Here is a 21,456-nt window from a genome sequence, read left to right as displayed (position 1 = left end):
CATGGCCCCTCAAAAACACATGCTCAAGAAAAGAAAAATATGATCCAAAAGAAAGAAAAATCTAAAAGGCCACAAAGGCCCATAAAGAAAAAATAAAAAACCATGTGGATTCCCAAGCAACTCATAGAAGAAATGAACCTCAAACTAATATCCAATTTGACATCCAAACTTGCTAATCCAAAATCTCCCTCCACTCATAAGTCCTTTGATCCTCCATCTAACAATACTCCATCTTCAAAATCCATTTTGGGTCCTTAAGTCCCAAAATCCACCATCCCAAGTACATCATCTCCTTCATCTATTTTGGTTCCTCGTGTCACAAAATCCACATTTGGTCCTCTATCTAATTTAAAATCCTCTCCTCCACCACTCTACCACCCTTCAAGGTGTGTTCCAATGTTGATCTTCCCAACATCCCCATCCATTTATCCACAAGTATTCCAACACCCCATCCATTTTCCACAATCTCGTCCCTTTAATTCAATATTTTGCATAAATCCTCATTCCCCTCCATCTCCACATATATTTATACCAACATCTATGAGCATACCTCTAGTTATCTTGGTTCAATGAAGCACATCTTTAAGGGATACTATTCATGGAACTAGATGCTTGAGTCCTTCCTCTATCATATCACGCATCTAGTGTCCTACAAATCCACTTGTTTGTATCCACTTATCCTCATCCTTATCTATCTATAAAAAAGAGAGAGAGAAAAAATACATCCAATGGTGAAAACCACTTCTTATGGTGCCTTGGGTAAGTACCATTATGAAAACTTGGTAAACAAGTGTCATGTGTAATCCCCTCGTCCTCTTGCACTCTACACTTGAGGGCAAGCTTCATTTAGGTCACCCTGCCATTCACATATTTCATAGGCCTTCTCCTCTATTCACATGCTATCTAAGTCCATCCTCCTTTCCTATATTTGGTCTTGACTATCCTATCCACATCCTCCAACTCATATCCCTCATCCTATGCAAATCCATCATTCATACTTTGATCTTGATCAAGATAGAGGCAAAATAATATCCATACATGCTTTGGAAACTACAAGCCTTAATTCCTCCACCATCCATATCTCTTACCCATTCTCCTTCCATCTCATATGTCTTTATCTATCATCCTTCCATCCTCAATTGCACTACCTTTAGTGGGGCATTTTCCTCCTTTGCAACATAGTTCTTAGATCCCCATTCCACCTATCCTCCATCATTTAGTCTTCCATATCCTATACATATCCATCCCCCCTCCCTCCATCTCCTATCCAACCAATTTGTCCATCCATTACATCCTTTTACCAAGCCTTGGTTCTTCCTTGTCATTGATCCCCTCCATTTATCCTATATCCACAATCCAATCCTATCGTATCTAATCATTTATCAGCTTCCCATCCCATCGTATCCATTTATGTCCCCCATCATACTACTCTTCCCATCTATCTAAACTTTACCCTAAAATATGAGCTTATATTTACTTGTGCATCAACCAAACACCCATCCATACTGTGTTAATCAAATCCAAGCAGAAATCCTCTCATCTACAAACCTCACACAACTCACTTGTCTTTTGCCATCCATCAATCTATCCACATCTTTGCCATTGCAATGCATCCTTCCCATGTCTGGCAGTTTATCCAAATCCTTCACCTACCCATCGGGATGTGTCCTTCCCATGTTTGGCAGTCTATCCAAATCCATGTCCTACTCTTGGCAAGAGATATCAGTTGGCCATGTGCATGTTGTTTGCATGATTGATCTTTTTGCTTTGATTTTTATCTTATGTCCCAAGACTATATCTATTCAAGGTTGTCTTGATCATCCTATATCTCGGTATGTTCTAGATTGGTGTATACTGGGGCACGTTTTTATGGTATGACGTGTTTGATGGTTTCTCTTGTATAATCCAATAATCTCACATCTACACTATCATCGATTTTTGTGAGCCTATGTGCATAGAGATAACCTATTGTTGGAGAGTCTAGTCCACGCATCGGATATTCACAACATCCTAACTTCTATAGTCAATGGTGTAGATAGTCCATTGCAATATTAAAAGTGGGTTTTGTCTCCACATCTACACAACAAGAAATCCCATCCACTTACTTCCTCTCGTTCATTCATCTCATTTCATCCATTTTTCTTAGAGACTCCAATTCATTCATCCCCCCTTCATCATCTTTATCCTTTTTACATTCTTTCGTCCTCAATCCTCTAGTCCTCTAATCCATTTCGAGAGCACACCCGTGTTCTTAGAACCCACATGTCCTCTTGAGGGGGCATACCACTACCTCCTCGTCATCCTTCCTCACCCTCCTATGACTGGAACATCATGCTACTAGTCCTTATCCTTTCCATCCACTATGTTTTATTCTTCTTTTATATTACATCACTTCATGATGCTACATCAAAGAGGGGCAAAATGTAGATGTCTAAAAATAATTAAATTAATATTTAAATAGTTTAAGTCTCTCCACGTAATTAATTGTGTTAATTGTGTGGGTCCCTTTCTTCTTGAAATTAATTAAATTACATTTAATTAATTTTATCACTATTGCCTTTCATAATTAAATTATCAAAATTAATTTTTTTCCTATTCTTCTAAAGTCACCTCAATCATTATTTCTTCTAAATCTCTATTAGTTAATTAATTTCAATTAACTAAGCTTATCATGTGTTTCGTACAAACCACCCTTTCTAATCATATCATCTAGCCTAATTAATTCCCCTTTAATCATGTTTATTATTTTTCTCAATTTTATATTCTTCCACTCATTATCTTTCCTCATGTCACATCCTCCTAACTTTCCCTTTTGCACTCCAATCCTTCATTAAGCCACCTAATTAACCCCCCTTAACCATTTGCACATCCCTAATCACCTTGAATAGGGATGGGTCAACTCTTTGCCATAAATGATTTTCCCATCTCATCCTCCAACCTTAAATGCTACCCACTTTGATCCTTTCAAGGAAATTCAAATTCTTTGAATCTCCCAATGCTTCCTCTTCCCAAGGAATTTTTAATTCCTTTTCCCATTTATTCTCCCCACACAATCTCTTATTTGGGAATTTTTAATTCCCTTGTCCCTTCCCAAGGACTTTCTAATTCCTTTTATTATTCCAATGTGCCTGGTGATCTCTTCCTCATGCACCTAGAGAAGCGTGGGGACAAGAAACACCTTTATGGAAAATCTCTTGGTCTCCAAAACATGTCCTCTCAATCCTTCCCATCACTTTCATTCAATCTCCACCCTCCATTTCAAATCAATCTTGACCCTCTATTTTGACCTCCTCCAATCTACAAATTAGAGTCTCATTCCCTTCTTTCCATATCTCATTTTCATGCAATCTTATGCTGCTACTTTGAGCCTAGAAATTCCTCATAGCATCCATACTATAGCCAAATTCATCCACACTTAGCCATTTTGCTCACTTTTCATCCATCTCGTCATCAATCCATCTTGTTGTTGATTAGTGGAGAGCATTCCACATCTAATCAAGGAGCCAATCAAACCAAGTGAGGAAGGGGTGCATTCTTCACTTCACTGAAGGCTCAATCCGAGGAGCAAGAGAGAATACATGCGAAGGTATAATGGTTTGCATTGTGTTCATTTGAATGTTTTATGTTTATCAGGATTAGAACTAACCATAATACCTCACGTTTTTTTTCCCTTGGCTCACAAATGATCTATATGAAAATTATAAATATATGATGTCTTGAGACTAAGGATAGATTATTATAGTTTATAACTCACCTTGAAATTAGAATGTTGTAATCTTGTTCTAAATTTTGGCCTAATTTAGATCTATATTTGTAGAAATGTCTTACATTTGTCCTTGAAAATGTCATCACAACCTTATCAAAACCTAAAGTACTATTTCAAACCTCTAGTCATAAATGAAGCGAAGGATTGCTTGGTACTAGCATCAAGAGTTCGTAAAGTTTTTAAAATTATTGTTGGAGCCCAAGAATATTTTTAATCATTCTCTTATTGGAAAGATAAAAAAAAAATTTATAAAGGATTTTTTTACTCGGAGTTGGTTTTGAAACCTACTTGTCAACTCCCAACTAGGTTTTCATAACCTCATCAAAACTTGATGAGTTATTCACAACCATTATAAATGTTAATGGAATTAATTTATGTGTGGCTTGGTGAAGATTTGAAAGGAATTTTTGAAGATTATAAAGATGCGTGATAAAGGAAAATATTCTATGTCAACTCTTTAACCTAGTTTTGAAATTATTATCAAAAGTCAATAAGGTTTTGAAAACTCCTCAAACTTCTGACAAATAAGTTAAAGGGGAATTGATGTTAAAATATTATAGGAGTTATTCATGGGAGGGTGTTGGCAATTTGGAGGAATTGACTATGTGTTGCATTAATGTTTGTCATTGATGTCAACACTAGCTTGTTTGGTTGTCTACCGGGTTTTGGTAGAGTGATTGGATTGTGATGCTGATTTGGAGATCATCTCCGGTATTCTTCAGATATGTCCAGATTGGTGGAATTGGTTTGGTTAGGTTATCCATGTCATTCATGTGCGTGTCACATTCAGTTGGTTCACGATTTGGTGATCCAAAAGCTATTGTATGGTCTAGTAAGCCTTTTGGTTATTGGTAAGGGCTTTATCGGCAGAGCTTCATTGAAGATCTTTTGATGGATCTGATAAGTGGTGTTGGTGCGGCTTCTAGAAGGTTTTCGGGATGTTGATGGTTATCATGTTCGTGTTCCAATTCATCGGTGGTGTTGCATTTAGCACCAAACCTAATGCTATTTTGTTAGGTTATGGACCATTTTATGTAATGTGTTGGTGGATGCTCTCGATGTGTTATTGGTTGGATTTATTGTTTGGTTAATGTTGTTTCGGTCTTAGGCCGACTTTGATTATCATTGGTTTGCGGGTTTATGTAATGGATTTATTGTATTATCTTTTAGGTGGCCGACCTAATTGTTTAGGTCCCAGGTTGGTATAAATATGATGTAAGATCTCTTTGTAGATCATAGAAGAATGGTCAAGGATGGCTATGTGATTATCTATGTGCGAATAAGGTTGTAATCATATGCAGAGGATTTGGTCGATCATAAGCGATCGAATTGGGTTTGTGTAAAAGGTTTAAGACCTCCGACATTGAGCTTAACCAGAATTGTACTTAGGCATAAGAGATACATTATTCCAGTAATTCAATCTTCATTCTGGATTGTAGTTCAAAGTTTTATGTAGTCAGTGAGGCTCCTTTTGTGATGAGCAGTGCACTCTAGGCTGTTGGCATTCCTGCATGTGCAGGCCCCTTATTGTAATATTTATTCATCTGATCAGTGGATAGATATTATGGGTCTCCAATCCCACCGTGGTTTTTCCTCATTGAGTTTTTCCACATATAAATTTGTGGTGTTATGGTGTTCATCTTTGTGGTTACATTATTACTTATTGTTATCTGCTTTTATGCTTACCGGTTGCTAAGTTGTTGTGCTAATAAGGTTAAAATTAATCATTCTGGCATAACACTGATTCACCCCCCCCTCTCAGTGTTCTTGGATCTCAACAAGGAGTGGGGGGACTTCACATGCGAACATTACAAGACACTATTAATTCTCTTCAAAACATGAGAATGTTAAATGTAGATTAATATTAGCCAATGCAAATAAAAAAAGGAAAGCACTTTGACAAGAATTCATTGAGAGAAAATGACAAGTTATAAGAGAAAATTATCGAAAATATATTGATGAATGTATAGAAGACATTTCAAAGGTGGTACAAAGTAGAAGTTCTCAACATTTATAAGGTATACAAATTATCCTTTGTTGCCAAAGAACAAAATTCCCCCAGATTTGCTTGATATTATGTTTAAATTTTTTTAAAAAAATTCCTAGCAAATATGAAGTATAAATATTTGAGATATGATAATTTATTTGCTTTGGAAATCACATTGCCAAAAAATGAAGACACGAGTTTAATGCATGTAAACCTACATGATTTCCAAAATAAAATGAGTGAAGGAAATATGTCCCCAATTGCATATAAGGTGGTAGATAGTGGGCTATTATAGGTAGAAAAATTTCTCATGGTTGCACAATTCACAAACCTGATTTTAGAGTGCATGTCAAAACACTATTGCAAGATGTTGGTTAACGGTTCCCAAAAAGAGAAAATCCAACTTTCCCAAGAACCTACATAGGCCCTATTTCACTATGGGTATTTCCAATATTAATTTTGCATAGATTAGTAGGTGATGAATATGATCATCATTTTGAATAAAAAATGTATCTATTTATCATTAGATAATGATTGGTAAATGATCATCAATTAATCAAAATAAAAACAATGATCACATCCACTCCTAACAAATCCAAGTTCCAATATGAAATCATTCAAGTGCTAATACCATATTAAGGTGACTAATTTAGATGATATAATGATCACTTAAAACTACGAACCATGTTTTTCTTCCCTTTTACTATAAAATTTTCAAATGGTTTCATATAATTTTCTTCCTCAAAATTCCCATGTGAAAATATAACATCCATTTTTTCTGCATCTAGATAACAAGTGAAACAGTAGAAATTAAGAATCTAAAAGATGCAAGTTCTAGAAAAGAAGGGAAAAAATCTTTGAAATCAACTCTCTTAGCCTAAGAATACCCTTTTTCCACTAGCCTTGCCTTGTACCTTTCTAATTGTCCATCTAATTTGAAATTTCCTCTTAACCACCCATTTGGAATTTAGATTCCTTCCCTAAAGTATCTTAACTAGTTCTCAATCTCACACTTGTCTAAAACCATCATATCATCCTTCATGACTTCCATCCAAAACTTGTTCTCCTTTAAAAAAATAGCTCCATTTATAGATATAGGTTCATCATCAATACAGTATAAAGAGAAATTCACAGTAGGAATTGTTGACGGGTATTTTGATACACTCATCAATAGTCAAGTAGAATATGAAATGTATACCACCTCTCCTAAAAAGCAATCAATCTTGAAAGACTAATTACTCCAAGGTCTCTATAGTCGGGTCATGATGATGTTGTATCACTCAGTGGCTGATGAGATTGTACTTGTCAAGGGGTCTGTTGGTTGAAACAAAACAAACAAAATCCTTTTTTTTGTATTTTCTGATTTTCACTTGATAAAGAAACTTCAAAAGATCGGTCAGGGTAACAAGAGATAATAACTAGACCAATATTGAGCAATTTAGTGAACTACAAAGTCAATGAATCACAGAAAGGTATTATTAATAACATCTAATCAACATTCAAAAGGAACGTTCCAACAGATATGTGAAGTCATACAACCTACACATAACGAAAATGGATATCACAAGATCATATAATCACTCTACTATTTTATCCTCATACACTAGTAACATGCGCAATATGATTCATAAAACAATAAAGATTGAAAGGAAAATTTGTTGATTCAAATGGAAGAAGATACCAGACTACAAAGAACAGAAACCAAGAGAACGCGTATTGTAGATCAGGCAATCCACAAGCTGCTTTTTGTATTAATCTTTGTAAAATGAATAACAAAATCTTCAAAAGTTCAGGGAAAGAAATTGCATGAAACTAAATTATCTAGCTAAATGGCCTTGAATCATCAATTTGCAGACCCTCAAAATGGCCCAAATTTTATAATTTATAGAGTTTAACCCTACATTCTAGGAAGGCACCATGCCTACAAACTAGGATTACAAAAAGGGGGGAGTTGCGGTCGACATGCAAGTCATTGCCTCTAAACTCCAGTTAAGTGCCACTAAACTAGTACTCAATGTTCACTTCCCAAACAATGCTCTGATAGAAAGAACTTTGAATCATGCAAAAAGGAATGCTCAAAAAGTAAGTATTAAATGCAGCTCCAATTGAAGGCTCAGTTGTAGCAGCGGTGATTGTGGTGGTGATGCTCCAGTGCTTCTTACAACTACAAGTTCATCATTTACTTCTTCTTGTAGTTCCGATATTTATTGATGAAGCAATCCAGGGGGAAGCAGTAGGTGGGTCAGCAATGTAACTTATTCTGAATTTAGATACTCTAAGTATCTCCTTTATACCATCTGACTTGTTGACCATTTGATCCATTGTTGTCTCATCTCCTTGACACTGAAAAATTAAATACATATATATATTCATCGTGTCCACAGTAACCTCCGTAGTATCTGCAAAATGATCAGCAACATAAGAATCCCACTTGCTAAGTACAACCTCTTAATGTAACATTTCGTTCTGTTTGACACTATGGCCATACTTTCCTAACAATTTGATCAAGAATTGCTCATATTGATCAAGTGCATCAAGGAGTGGAGGATGTTCTTTCAGAACCTTGATGCAACTTTGCTCCATTATTTGTATCTTCGAGTCTAGAATGCCTATACATGCTTGTAATTTATCAATAGTCTCTCCTCCCAATAAATCTTCTTTTGCAATCACATCTTCTTCTAATCCTTTGATTTTCTTCAGGATCTTGGGTTGTTTTGAGAATTGAAGAAGTTGTTGTTCCTATTGTGTAGAACAATAAATAAGAGCATTTTCATTTAAATGGGCTTCTTCAACAATCTCCATTGTATTTTGCAAGAACATTTTAACCTTATTCAATTGATCTTTTGCCAAAGTCTTGACTGATGTGGCCACTTTTCTCATCTCATATAATGCCTTAATATCACCCTACGGGAGTGATGAAGTAGATGGCAAAGCATCGTCAGTTCTAAAATCAAAAAGCTTGGCTATCTCCATAATTAGTTGCTTATACTGTCTCAATTGTGCCTTGACCTATGCTTTTGTTTTATATTCCATCTCCATTCTTGTTCAGACAATGGAAGTTGCAGCTGTTATCTAAATTTTGAATTATCAAAATTTGATAGGCCTATGATTGGCCTTATACATCAAATGAAGAAAGGTACAATTTTTTTTGCCTTATCCTTCATCGTTTATCAAATTTGAATATACAAATAAAGAATTCTTTTCAAATGCAACATATTTCAATAATGAACATCAGAAGAGATGCATATGAAAGAAACTTTTTATTTATATAAATGTGTAAGGACCCACACAAGTCGTGGGTATGACTGAGAATGTGCAACAAGTAGAATGATACATAAATGTATAAATAGAATGAGAGAAGGAAAGATTTGTCGTTGCCTTTGAATGATGAACCGTTGGTTAGTTGAAGTTGCATCTTTGTTTCTTCATGCCCCATGTGCTCCTAGTATACCTGCAAAGGGTGAGAAACAGATGTGTTAGAGCTCGAGATCTTTATTCTCTAACAATCTATGCATACACATATATATCAAACCACAAATGGAAACAATCAGAACAAAACAACAAGTGAATCAGAGATCATAAGTGTCCAACCATGTAAAGTTTCAAAAGCTTCATGTTTTTCTAACTTGTTTGTTCACTATGCAGGTATAAAGAAGGTTTACATCTCATAAGTATAAGGTATGTGGGTTAAAATGGGCTCCCACAAGGGTAGAGCTCAGCATACCGATCGTCACTCACTGGATGAAATTAGACAGTTGTTGGCTATAGAAAGTGACTATATCCATAGTCCCATACACTGTCACTCAATGGCAGTATAAAACTACCATTTAATGGCAGTATATACAACTATACATAAAATCACACTCAAAAGTCAGCAAGTGACTAAAGCCACACAACAAGCAAAAGGTTTGCATCATGTACATGAGAAAGGAAAAAAACAAATTCATACACAGTCACATAGTTTGAGGCAGTCATTACAAGGTGACAATAAAAGTACAATCATTTGGGCATGAGGTACTAACTGTGGCATTTTCAAGAAAAGTGTGGTCACTATGATTTGGCAAACAACAGTGAGTCACAGTGGAGAAGTTCTAGATGAGCAATAAGCCAGGACAATCTTCAAGTTTTAGTTTTTCCATCACGATTCAGCAAATGTAATGATTATGGTGACTGTTATGAAGAGCCTTCAAAGTAGAGAAAGAGAAGTTAAATTTTGGAAGCTTATTGCAGTGCTTACAAGTCATATTGATATATTTGCATACAATGTCAACTATGACATAAGATAATAATGCAAACTTTGAGAAGCAGTTCTTAACCATAGAATGACAGCTCACAGTCATGAAATTAATCATTGCAAATAAATATTCCATTAAGATAATGATATGACTACGGGTATAGTGATAGATAATTATATGACTACAGGTATAGTGATATAAATAAATATCTTTTTAGGGCAATAATGTCATTCACGGTCAAGGGAAGCAAAAGGACAGATCACATAAGCATGAGACTAGTTGAAAATAGTCACATTATCCATAAGTATCCATGAGGGAAATATAGCACCACAGTGACATGGAATCGATAAAGAAACAACAAAGATGCAATGGAAATAACAACATATCTAAACTTGAAGACATTAGTGGTGAGCAGAAAATGATATTTTTTCAGTCATTAATGATAGGACAACAATAGAAAAAATGAACAGTTTAGAGAAAAGATCATGCACACTCATGAAGATATAGATGATAAAAGAGACCCAAAAGTCAAACATGAATACAGTTAGCACATAGGGCTTAAGTGCAAACTCAAGCAGGAATATACAGTGACCTTTGAACATAAGGTATTAAGTACAATACTTTTCAATAAATATTCCAAGTGACCAACTCATACATGACAAAATTAATATCAGAGAATGGATTTTTAGCAAGATATAATACCATGCATAAAGATAGTCCATAGAATGAATTTCTTCTATAGTCCCAAAGAGTTTTACAAAGCCAACACCATTTCAACAACGTTCTCAGTACTATAACAATGATATTCATATGATATTATTCAAAAACATGAGATAAGATGAGGCATCAACATTGTTAAAGGACAAGTCACATAATATTGCCACGGTCTCAAATCTTCAATACAAGGTTATTTAAAAATGGACAATGATGACATAATGTTGCATCTACATACAAAAAATCACATACAACAATTAAATCTGCTAACAACCCTCTATAGAAAACAAAGGAACAAAGCAATGGGCACAAAAGAATCAAAAGTGTGCTACTTTTATAAAGGGTTAGTGCAGGGGCCTTGTGTCATTCATGGACATGATGCTAATGAGACACTTATACAAATAAGCAGCCCTAAGCCTCACATATATCAGTGATTCAAAGATGGCATCTTAGACTCACAACAGTAAAAAGAACAGTTCTAGTAATGATAACTGTGACAGATAAAGGAGTATCTCATTTAGTGTAATCATCAAGCATAATGAATTAAGACAGAGCAGCTAAGAATAAAGACTCAGTCCTCCTACAATAGTACCACAAGGTATGAACATGTTATCAACCAAATACAATTAGTTAACAAGGTTGCCATTATGATTAATATTTATTAAGTTGTGACAGAGAAAGAGACACAAGGATAATGTCATACAAAGATCTATCTGAAAAACAACCAACTAATAGGACTACTATAATGAATGTCAAGGCAATGATACCACAGTCCAAAACATACTCATAACAAGATTATTCATGAAGGAGCAATAAAGGACCATTAGTAGTCTTTGAGCAAATAGAACAGTGAAAGGAGCTCATAATATCGTCTCTTGAAAGCTGCCTAAGGTGCATACACAGGTTTAGTACTCATATTTTGTCATGAGTAACTGTATTATTCAACATAAAAAGCAGTGATCCTAAGAAGAATGATCATTAACTTCATGAGCAAATAAAGTAACAAATCAAAGCAATAACAGTAAGCTCCAGCATAAGAAAAATCAATTAAATAGATGCATTCAGAGGTATGCACAAATGAATAAGTCAAAGGTTAAAAATGTAGAGATCACCGCCTAATGATGCAAATTAGAAGAATATTCCAGTCATAATATAGTTATAAAGATGAAGAGTAATGACAATATATTGCAGTGGTACTAGAATGATTTGTTTGAAAGGATCAAAATGACAGTGATAAAGCTTCTAACAATCCATCAAATCAATGCCAATTTTGCAGAGAATATTTGCAATCTCGATGAAAGTTTGTGCCATAGTGAACAAAGAAGGTAGAATTTGACTCAGAGAAAGTGGCAATGAGTAATCTAAGAGTTGGGAAGAATTGAATAAAGTAGTTAGAATCAAAATCATTGTCATAATATCCTTAAACACAATGTATAGTCCTAAAAGCAACTCAAAATATTCGCCTTCCAAGCTCAGAGGAAAAGTAATGATAATTACAGTCCAAACTTCAAGAACCCTCATAAAATCTTTTGCAAGTTTAAAGAGAATTCCATCCAAAGGGAAATCATAATGAACAATCATTTCACACACAACCCCATCAGGGAAAAGAATAAAGAGATTATGCCTTTGAATCATGGATAGTCAAGAGAGTGAGATTGAATAATATGTTCAAGGAGCAGCTACAATGGAGTTATTTTTAGAGTAAAGATAATGAATACAAACCTAGAAAAGGATCAGATGCAATCACACCTCCAATAATATGTTGACAATTCATGAGATAAAGATATGCCTTGCCAGAACAGTTTAATCACAATCTAAGGTGCAATTACAGTCATAGGGTCTTTGGAGGTAGTATCTACCATGGCTTATCAAAATCAAAAGTAAATTCCAAAACCCACAAATCTGCATTTCAAAACCCATAAATCCTAGTTCAAAGTCTAACACAAAGATTTTCGAGTTAAAACCCATTTTTAGTTTTAGGAGGTATTAAAAGGGAGCCGACCCATAACTCGAAGATTTGTTTCTCATTTTGAGTTCACCCACAACTCGAGATTCGTTTCCATTTTGCATAGGATCGCTCAAGTACTGGTATTGATTTGCTTGGCAGAAGTAGGTGCATCCTTGGTGACAACAATTTTTGGCACGCCCAGTGGGACATGTTGAGCTGTTTCAACTCATATGAATACCATCATTTCTATTGTTTGGGTACTTACAACAGTTTTTACGACCGTTTGAGGTGAATTTTTAAGTAGCTGGCAACTCTGAAGATCTTGGGAATCAGATCAGTATTATAGCCTATGAGACAGACAAGAGCGAAATCTGATCCTGCAAAACATGTGCAATTGCCAATTATCAAAAAGAGAGTTAAAGAATTACAAACCATTGATAGCTCTAGCAGCCAGGTGAATTCTAAAAATTTCATAAGTGTAGAAGAAGTTGCAGTGTTTCAAACCCCCTTTTTCAGATCAATCTGAAGGATCAGATTCTTCAAGTGATCAATCACCAATTCTAGTAGTGCAACTAGTTCCAGTAGTGCAACCAACACCATGATTCAACCAATTCAACCTGTTCAAATGGCTCTAAATCCACCAAGGAACCAACCCTTTGTGGCGTTTAATCAAGGTAATCCTCTAGTTCTGGCTAATTACCATGATATTCCAAGTGCTGCTATGAAGAACTTGCCAAATTATACTGGAGAAAATCAGGTAACAACAGTTGAGCATATAAGGGATATAGCTACTTTATGTGGGTTTCATCAAATCACTCATGAAGATGTAGCAATCAGGCTGTTGGCAGCTAGTTTAAGAGGGAAAGCCTTGGAATGGTTTAGATCACTACCAGCGACATCAATTAATTCAAGGGATCAATTGGGAGTTGCTCTAAATCAACACTTTAAACATAAATCAAACAATTTCTCTGATTGAGAAACTTACTACTATCAAGAGAGCACCTTACGAGCACATGACTGATTTCAACAACCGCTTCCAGAAGACATGGATCGTATTTCACAAGCGGTAAGGCCTACAAATTACCATGCTTTCATCTATTATTTAAATGCCTTAAATAGTGATATATCTGTAATGATTTAATCAATGCGAGGGTTTTCTTTACCTAATGCCTATGATATAGCTGTAAGGGCTGAAAATAGTTTGATTCAAGAGGGGGAAGATAGCCCCAAGGCCTTTAATGCCCTTTTTCCAGAGATACAGCCTTATGTTCCGGCTGTATCCCCTATCATAATTGTTGTCCCATCATTCATAAATCAGCAAAATCAGCAAAACCAACAAATTCCACCTTTTATGCCCACTCAAGTCCTGAATAATGATCTTCAAGAATTAAAGGGGATACTGAGTAATTTTAATGAGAATAATCACCAGATGCAAAAAAAAATTTACGGGGGTTTGGTAATAAATTGGTCAATATTGAAAATAAAGTAGGGCAAAATTCTAAACCCTATCAGCCTCCATACCAGCAGAATAGGTATCCTTATTAGAACAAAAATTATAACAATAGGACTAATCAAGCCTATAATCCAAATACTGCCTCTAATTCTAGAGAGATTGTTCTGGTTCAAATTAATATGGTTTGGGATGCTAATTGGTGTTTCCCATGTCATCAACTGCATAATCACTTGACATGCCCTTGAGCAGCTCAGTGCAAGGCTTTAATGCTACATAACACTTATGGGAATCAACCTCAACCTCAAGATGAAATGAATCAAGAAAATCAGCAAGGTGAGCCTGACATTAGTTAATTGGCAAACTAATGAATTTTGTGGTATAAATGGTATTCAAGGACAAAATCAGTCATCTACAACAATAGCAGCAAATACTAGAGAAAAAAAGAGAGCAATAGATGTCTGACAACAAGCTAATACTGCAGGACAACAAGCCGACCCTTCCAAGCAGCCCGCTGATAAAGGAAAACAACCTACTGCTATAGGACAACAAGCTAATACAGTAGCTCCAATGACCCCTAACGTTCAAATTTTGCCTAGAGGATAGAACCAGTCACATCAAGTACAAATTTCTAAGGTCCAGAATATCCCAAGAGTGTAGCAGAAGGTTAGTATAGTTGTATTTAATATAGTTGATCAGATGAAGAAAGCACCTGTCAATATTATTATGTTTGATGCATTGAAAATTCCTGGTCAAACTAATTTATTGCAAGAGGCTATATCCAAAATTACAATATCAGATGTTGATTTAGATCAACCTAATGTAGCCCTTGCTGATGATGATCAGAAAGTTCAAATAACCAAAGAAATTAAGCCACCACCTTTCTACATCACTCTAGTGATTGGAGATCATCTATTGCATAACTGCATGATAGATTTAGGAGCTAGTAGCTCGATTATGCCTAAGCAGTTAGTTGATCAACTAGGTTTAATAGTTGAACCTTTGTGAAAAGGTGTTGTTCAGTTAGATGGATCATCAATTAAGTCAAGCGACGTGATTAAGGATCTGCCACTCACATTACATGTTTGTCCTAATTTTTCAGTTCCTCAAGATGTCTACGTGATAGACTTACCATCTTATTTTTGAATATGCTTATTGTTCACTTTATTTTTCCCTGATCTAGGTCTTCGGCGGGCCCGGTTGTTTTCGCCTTTTATTCAACAGCGCGGGGCGCGTAGGACACTTGGCGGCATGATGTTGCTCCCTCAATTCGTTCTTGGCGTCTAGTTTTTGAAGTAGCGCAATGGTGACAAATGGCAATGTGTGCTGACTATTTTTGGTGGGCCCACTCGTTAGCGCAATATGCGAGCGGTTTCTCGCATTTATGTCTTTTTCTACAGCCCATCTGCGGTTAGCAGAATCTTTTTAGTTCGTGGTAGTTTTAGATCGTTGTAGGCGAAAAATGAATTTTCAGGAGTCGTTTTGCTGGGTGTGACCTCCGTAGCGACATGACATGTTTTTCTGTTCAGGGGAGTTATGCCATTTTGGCATTTTGGGGAACTGTTTTCAGAAGCCGAGGGTTCTTTGAATGACATTTTTTCCTTGGTGCAAGGGGTTCAAAACATTAAGAAAAAGGACCATTCAGTTTGCTAATAGGAGTTTTATTTCCAGCCTTTAAAACTATTGTGGTTCTACTGGAGAAAGGTTATTCAAATTGTGCCTACGACCTTTATGATGCCTCTTTCAGTGTGCTTTTGATGGTATTTTTTGTGATGTTGTGTTAAATTTATGATAACTTTGGGAATATATCCATCTAAGACTTTGCCGATTAAACTATGTATCATACTTGTTATCTGGTGAATGCGTGATGAATATTTCCTTATGTTGCAAATATTTCTGATTGTAGTTTTTGTTTATGTTCTTGATCCAGATTGGTAGATTGTTGAATGGACTTATAGAAGTCAGATGTTTCTTGGTTTCTGTATGTTCGTTGTCTCTTAATGATTTGGTGTATCACCCCAGTAGTCTAGTGTTATTAGTTTATGGGTATATGTATTCTTTCCCTTTCCTCAAAACCCAAGGAAGAGTCAGCTTCTTAATCCCGGAGGTCATTCAGTGTAACTTGCGCAAATTGGTCCCCCTACATTGAATTTCCCATAAGGCTGTTTGTTTCTAGAGTAAAATTTAGAGTCAAGAGTTCTTTTTTCTGGCACGCCCGATGGGACCAAATTATTTTTAAATACATCTTAGCTAGTTTATGAGTCATAAGCCTGTCACCAAGAGTCAAACGACCCTACACCCTCACCTTCTTTTTCCTCCTTTGGTGACCGTCCATTCAGCCATAGTTTCGCCTTCTCATGGCCTCCCCACAATTATACACGCTGTGATGGCACAAATTCCTCCTTGAATTTTTGTGACTTGGGACAATGGTAGCCCCCTCATTCCCCCAGTTCCACCCATAGTTTGGGGAGCCATTCTGGCAGCCACACTTAAGGTCATTCCCAAATTTACAGGAGAATGTCATAAAACCCCTGGAGAGCATCTGCAAGATGTGGCCACTGTCTGCACCGTCCATGGCATCACCGAGCAAAATGCAGCTTTGAGGTTTCTCGTAGCGTCTTTCAAAGGAAAAGCTATGGACTGGTTTAGATCTTTAGGCCCTAGTACTATAGGAGATTGGGATCAGTTGGGGAATCGTTTCTTTAAGAGATTCTCAGACAAAGTTGATAGATCATCCCTAATGCACCAGCTCATTACAATCAAGAGGGCTCCTACAGAGGCATTAATTGATTTTAATATGAGATTTCAGCGAACCTGGCAAAGGATACCGTTGTCTGCCCGCCCCCCAACAGATATGGCTTTCGTATTATATCTAAAAGCTTTCAATTCTGACATATCAGTAATGATTCAATCCTTAGGAGGTAACACTCTTCTGCAGGCATTTGATATAGCGGTTCAAGCTGAAAATAACCTTATCGACGCTGGAAAGCTGGCCCCTCGCCCTACAATGCCAGTATTCCTTGAAATATCTACCCAAGTCATGGAGGAAGTCGCTCCGAGCACCTCCGCTCCATAGTCTATGTATTTGTTCCTTACTCCCCAAACCACTTCTCTGGCTGCTGAGGTCAATGATATGAAAAATCTCTTGAGATCCTTCTCCAATGAAATTGTCAACCTAAAAAGGGCCCAGGTTTCGCCTACCAAGCCTCCTTTTCAGCAAAGTTTCCAAAGAAACCGACCTCCATACCAACATCCTAATCATCGGACTGAGAAATCTCTTCCATCGAATGGCCATATAGTCCCAGTTCCCAATCCATTGCAGACCATCCACCCGACCGTTGGTAGAGAATTGACCGACGTTCAAAATAATTTGGTGGACGACACCAACTCTTGGTGTTTCCCATGCAATAATGCTCATACTTCGAGGAATTGCCCAAGGGGAAATTTGCAACAGAAGGTCGCGGAACAAAGGAGCTCAGGCATAATGTCGGGTGAATCCGCGTACACTTCCCCGGGTATGGACAATGCGGCTTTTGTCGCTCAGATGCAAGGAATGTCATTACAACAAGAAGCGGAGATCGCCCCTGATCACGCGCTCTTTTCATGGATGGAGGACGATGACACAGTACTGACCAATGATGTAGGCGCTCAAAAAGATGGAACCCCTATTGTGAATTCAAATTACAATCTTCACTCTAAAATGTGTTTGACCAGGGAGGACGCCAACAATATGAGATCAGTGCCTGTAAATAGGCCCCCGAAACCACCAGTCGTCAGTTTCACCTACCCTAGGAAGGAGTTAATCCCTTATAAATCAAAAGAGCCTAAGGTGTTCATGCCTCTGGCGCTGGACGTAGTGGAACAGTTGAAGAAAGCTCCAGCTCATGTCTCTCTATGGGACCTCCTGAGTATCCCAAAGCAGAAGAACAGGCTAAGAGAGGCATTGTCTCATGATCAAAAGGATGCAGGTGCGGTAGCTCCACTGCCCATTCAGAATGATCGAGCGGATCGCCACCCAACAGTTAGTAAAATATGCTCCCCTACCGTATTGACAAATGAGAGCTTGCCCTCTACTACCCAAGGAGAAGGTAAGCCTAAGCTGAATCCCTTTTACCTTACGCCTAAGCTGAATCCCTTTTACCTTACCCTTATAGTTGGAGATAAACTTTTGCATAACTCCATGATAGATTTCGGGTCCAGTACCACGGTCATGCCTAAGCAAATTGCCGAAGTATTAAACATTAGGTATGACCCTTTAAGTAAAGGAGTAATGCATCTTCATGGGAATAGGGTTCAGACAGTGGGTCTCATCAAAAGCCTTCCCTTGACGTTATTCGCATGTCTAAGTGTAACAGTATCTCAAGAAGTAGTGGTCATCGATATTCCTCCCGTCTTTGGACTTTGTTTGTCTCAAGATTTTACTCCTAAAATAGGAGGCTATATGTCCCTAGATTGGTCCCACCTTATCCTCCATACCCGACATGGTGCTAAGATGAAGATCCTTTCAGAACCCCTTCACGCTGAGCATATAGCTGACTAGGCCTTGATTAATTTCGAGCCTACCCACACCTCTATAACAAATGATGAACGAAAGGTGGTTGAGCTTTTAGAAGATGAAGAAGTAACAGGGGAGATCCCACCTGAACAAGAAGTTTTCCTAAATGAGTTCATAGATTCAGACCCCTTCTCTAATTACCATGCCACCGGCCTAGGTACTTATTGCATTTTTGAAGAGGATCAACAGATCCCAAAACTCACCAGAGATCCATTCTCTGAAGATCAGTTGTCTTCGGCACTATGGACCTTACACTTCGACGACACCAAATGCAAAATGGGCTCCAGAGCTAGAGTTTGTCTCACCCACCTTGCAGGCGATCAGATCTGAAAGTCTTTTCATTTGCAGTTTGCATGTTCAAATAATGAAGCAGAGTATGAAGGGCTAATTCAAGGTTTGAACATGGCAGAAAAGATGGGCATTAAAAAGTTGAAGGTCCTTGGTGACTCCAAACTAGTAGTGCACCAAGTTCGAGGGATATCCAGTACCAAGCATGTTAGCATGAGGTCTTACCGTTCCAGAGTCTGGGACCTAATAGAAAATTTTGATGCTTTCAATATCATAAGCATTCCTTGGAAACTAAATACCGTAGCGGATCACATGGCTACCATAGGAGCTCATTTTGATCCTATTGTAGACTTCTTAACCGGCCACCCAGTAGTCAGTGTAGTGGTCCACCTGTCTATCCCTGATAATGATACATATTGGTAGGTGTTTGAAAGTGATGAGCAGATTGCTTTGTTTATTCAAAGCTCGGGAGAGTTTGCCGACCAGTTGCAACCTAAGATCAAAGAAGCTTACGGGAATCAGGTTATTCAGTTAAAATCCAACAAGCTTCCTAATGGTTTGATCACCTTAGAGAACTTGTTTGATCATGAGGATGCTAAGAAGGATAAGCGGAAGCTCACAACAAATAAAGGAGATTACTCTGAGATGTCAGTCGGAAGCGGAAGAATCCTCAAGGTGGGAAAAGGTGTTTTCTCTGAGGACAAGAAGAGGTTGGCTCGATACTGTGATGAATATGAAGGTGTCATGGCTTGGTCTTATGACAATTTAAAGGGTTACGATCCTAACATCATCCAACACACCATTGAACTCGCAAATGGAGCTAAGCCGATCCGGCAAAAGCAAAGACCAGTCAACCCCAAGATCGAATCTCTCATGGCTTAGGAGTTGAAGAAGCTGATTGAATCAAGGATTATTTACCCCATAAAGCACAGTACATGGGTATCCAATTTGGTCTCGGTTAGGAAGAATAATGGAGATATTCGACTCTATGTGGATTTTCGAGACTTGAATCGAGCATCGCTCAAGGATCATTATCCCTTGTCGTCGATGGAACAATTATTGAGCACTGTAGCTAGATCAGAAATGTTCTCAATGCTTGACAGTTTCTCAGGATATAACCGGGTAAGTGTGAAAGCGGAGGACCAACACAAGACGACTTTCACTACCAAGTGGGGGACATTTGCGCATCAAAAGATGCCTTTCGACTTGTCAAACGTCGGGGCCACTTTCCAAAGAGCCATGGATTTGGCTTTCAAAGAGCTAATTAACAAGATTATCCTAATATATCTAGATGACCTGACTGTGTTTTCCAAACACTGGGAGGATCATTTTGATCATCTCGAGTTAGTCCTGCAAAAATGTCTTGAATTTGGGATCTCCCTGAACCCAAAAAAAGTATCTTTGGGGTTCCTCAGGGGAAACTGCTGGGGCATATAGTTTCAAAGGAAGGTGCCTCTATTGATCCAGACTAGGTCAAAGCTATTAAGGATCTCCCTCTTCCGGTCAACAAAAAGGGAGTCCAATCCTTCCTAGGAAAGGTCAATTTTATTAGTCGCTTCATCTCTGACTTTGCTGGAATAATAAGACCCATCACTCTCATGCTTAAGAAAGATATACATTTCAGATGGACTGTTGAAGCTAAAAAAGCCTTTGACCAAATAAAACATGCCATCTGTTCAGCCCCAGTATTATCTAATCCAAACATGTCCAAGGATTTCATAATGTATGTCTATTCTGGTCAGCATAGTATCGCCATGGTATTAACTCAAAAGGACACAAAAAGGAGGAGAGCTCCCCATAGCTTTCCATTCAAAAACTCTTAAAGATTATGAGCTCCGCTACAACTTTGTGGAAAAGCAAGCCTTAGCCGCCATGAAAGGAGTAAAGAAATTCAGGCATTTCATTACCTGTAATAAGACCACGGTGTATGTAGCTCATCCTGCAGTAAGGGAGTACATCATGGAGGGTGACATCATTGAAAAAAGAGCAAATTGGATCACTAAGATTCTAGAATATGATGTTGATATCAAACCTACAAGGTTGGTCCGCGGAAGGGGACTATGCGAGTATATAGTGTAGGACAGCGAACCCTGTGGTGATGGAGCCGCCGCAGAGGAAACGATTATGTTTATGCCCAATGTCCCCAGCGACAATTGGATTGACAAAAGGAAACATTTCATGAAGACTGACATTTTTCCCGAAAATCTCCCCTTGGCTAAGAGGAGGTTCTACCGACTCCAAAACAACGGTTTCCGCTTAATAAATGGAACTCTTTTCAAAAGGAATTTCGACGGACTTCTACTCCATTGTGTGGACCAGAGTCGGGTTGATAAAATCCTACATGAGTTTCACTATGGCTCCTAAGGAGGCCATTTTTTCGTGCCCACGACTGCTATGAAAATTACCCAAGCCGGATATTTTTGGCCATCCATTTTCAAAGATGTACACACTCTAGTAAGAGGATGCAAAGAGTGTCAATATTATATGGGAAGAAGTAAGAAAGTGGCCATGCT

The sequence above is a fragment of the Cryptomeria japonica genome, chromosome 10, assembly GCF_030272615.1.
Source record: "Cryptomeria japonica chromosome 10, Sugi_1.0, whole genome shotgun sequence".
Classification (NCBI taxonomy): Eukaryota; Viridiplantae; Streptophyta; class Pinopsida; order Cupressales; family Cupressaceae; genus Cryptomeria; species Cryptomeria japonica.
Note: the sequence above shows the minus strand (reverse complement) of the source record.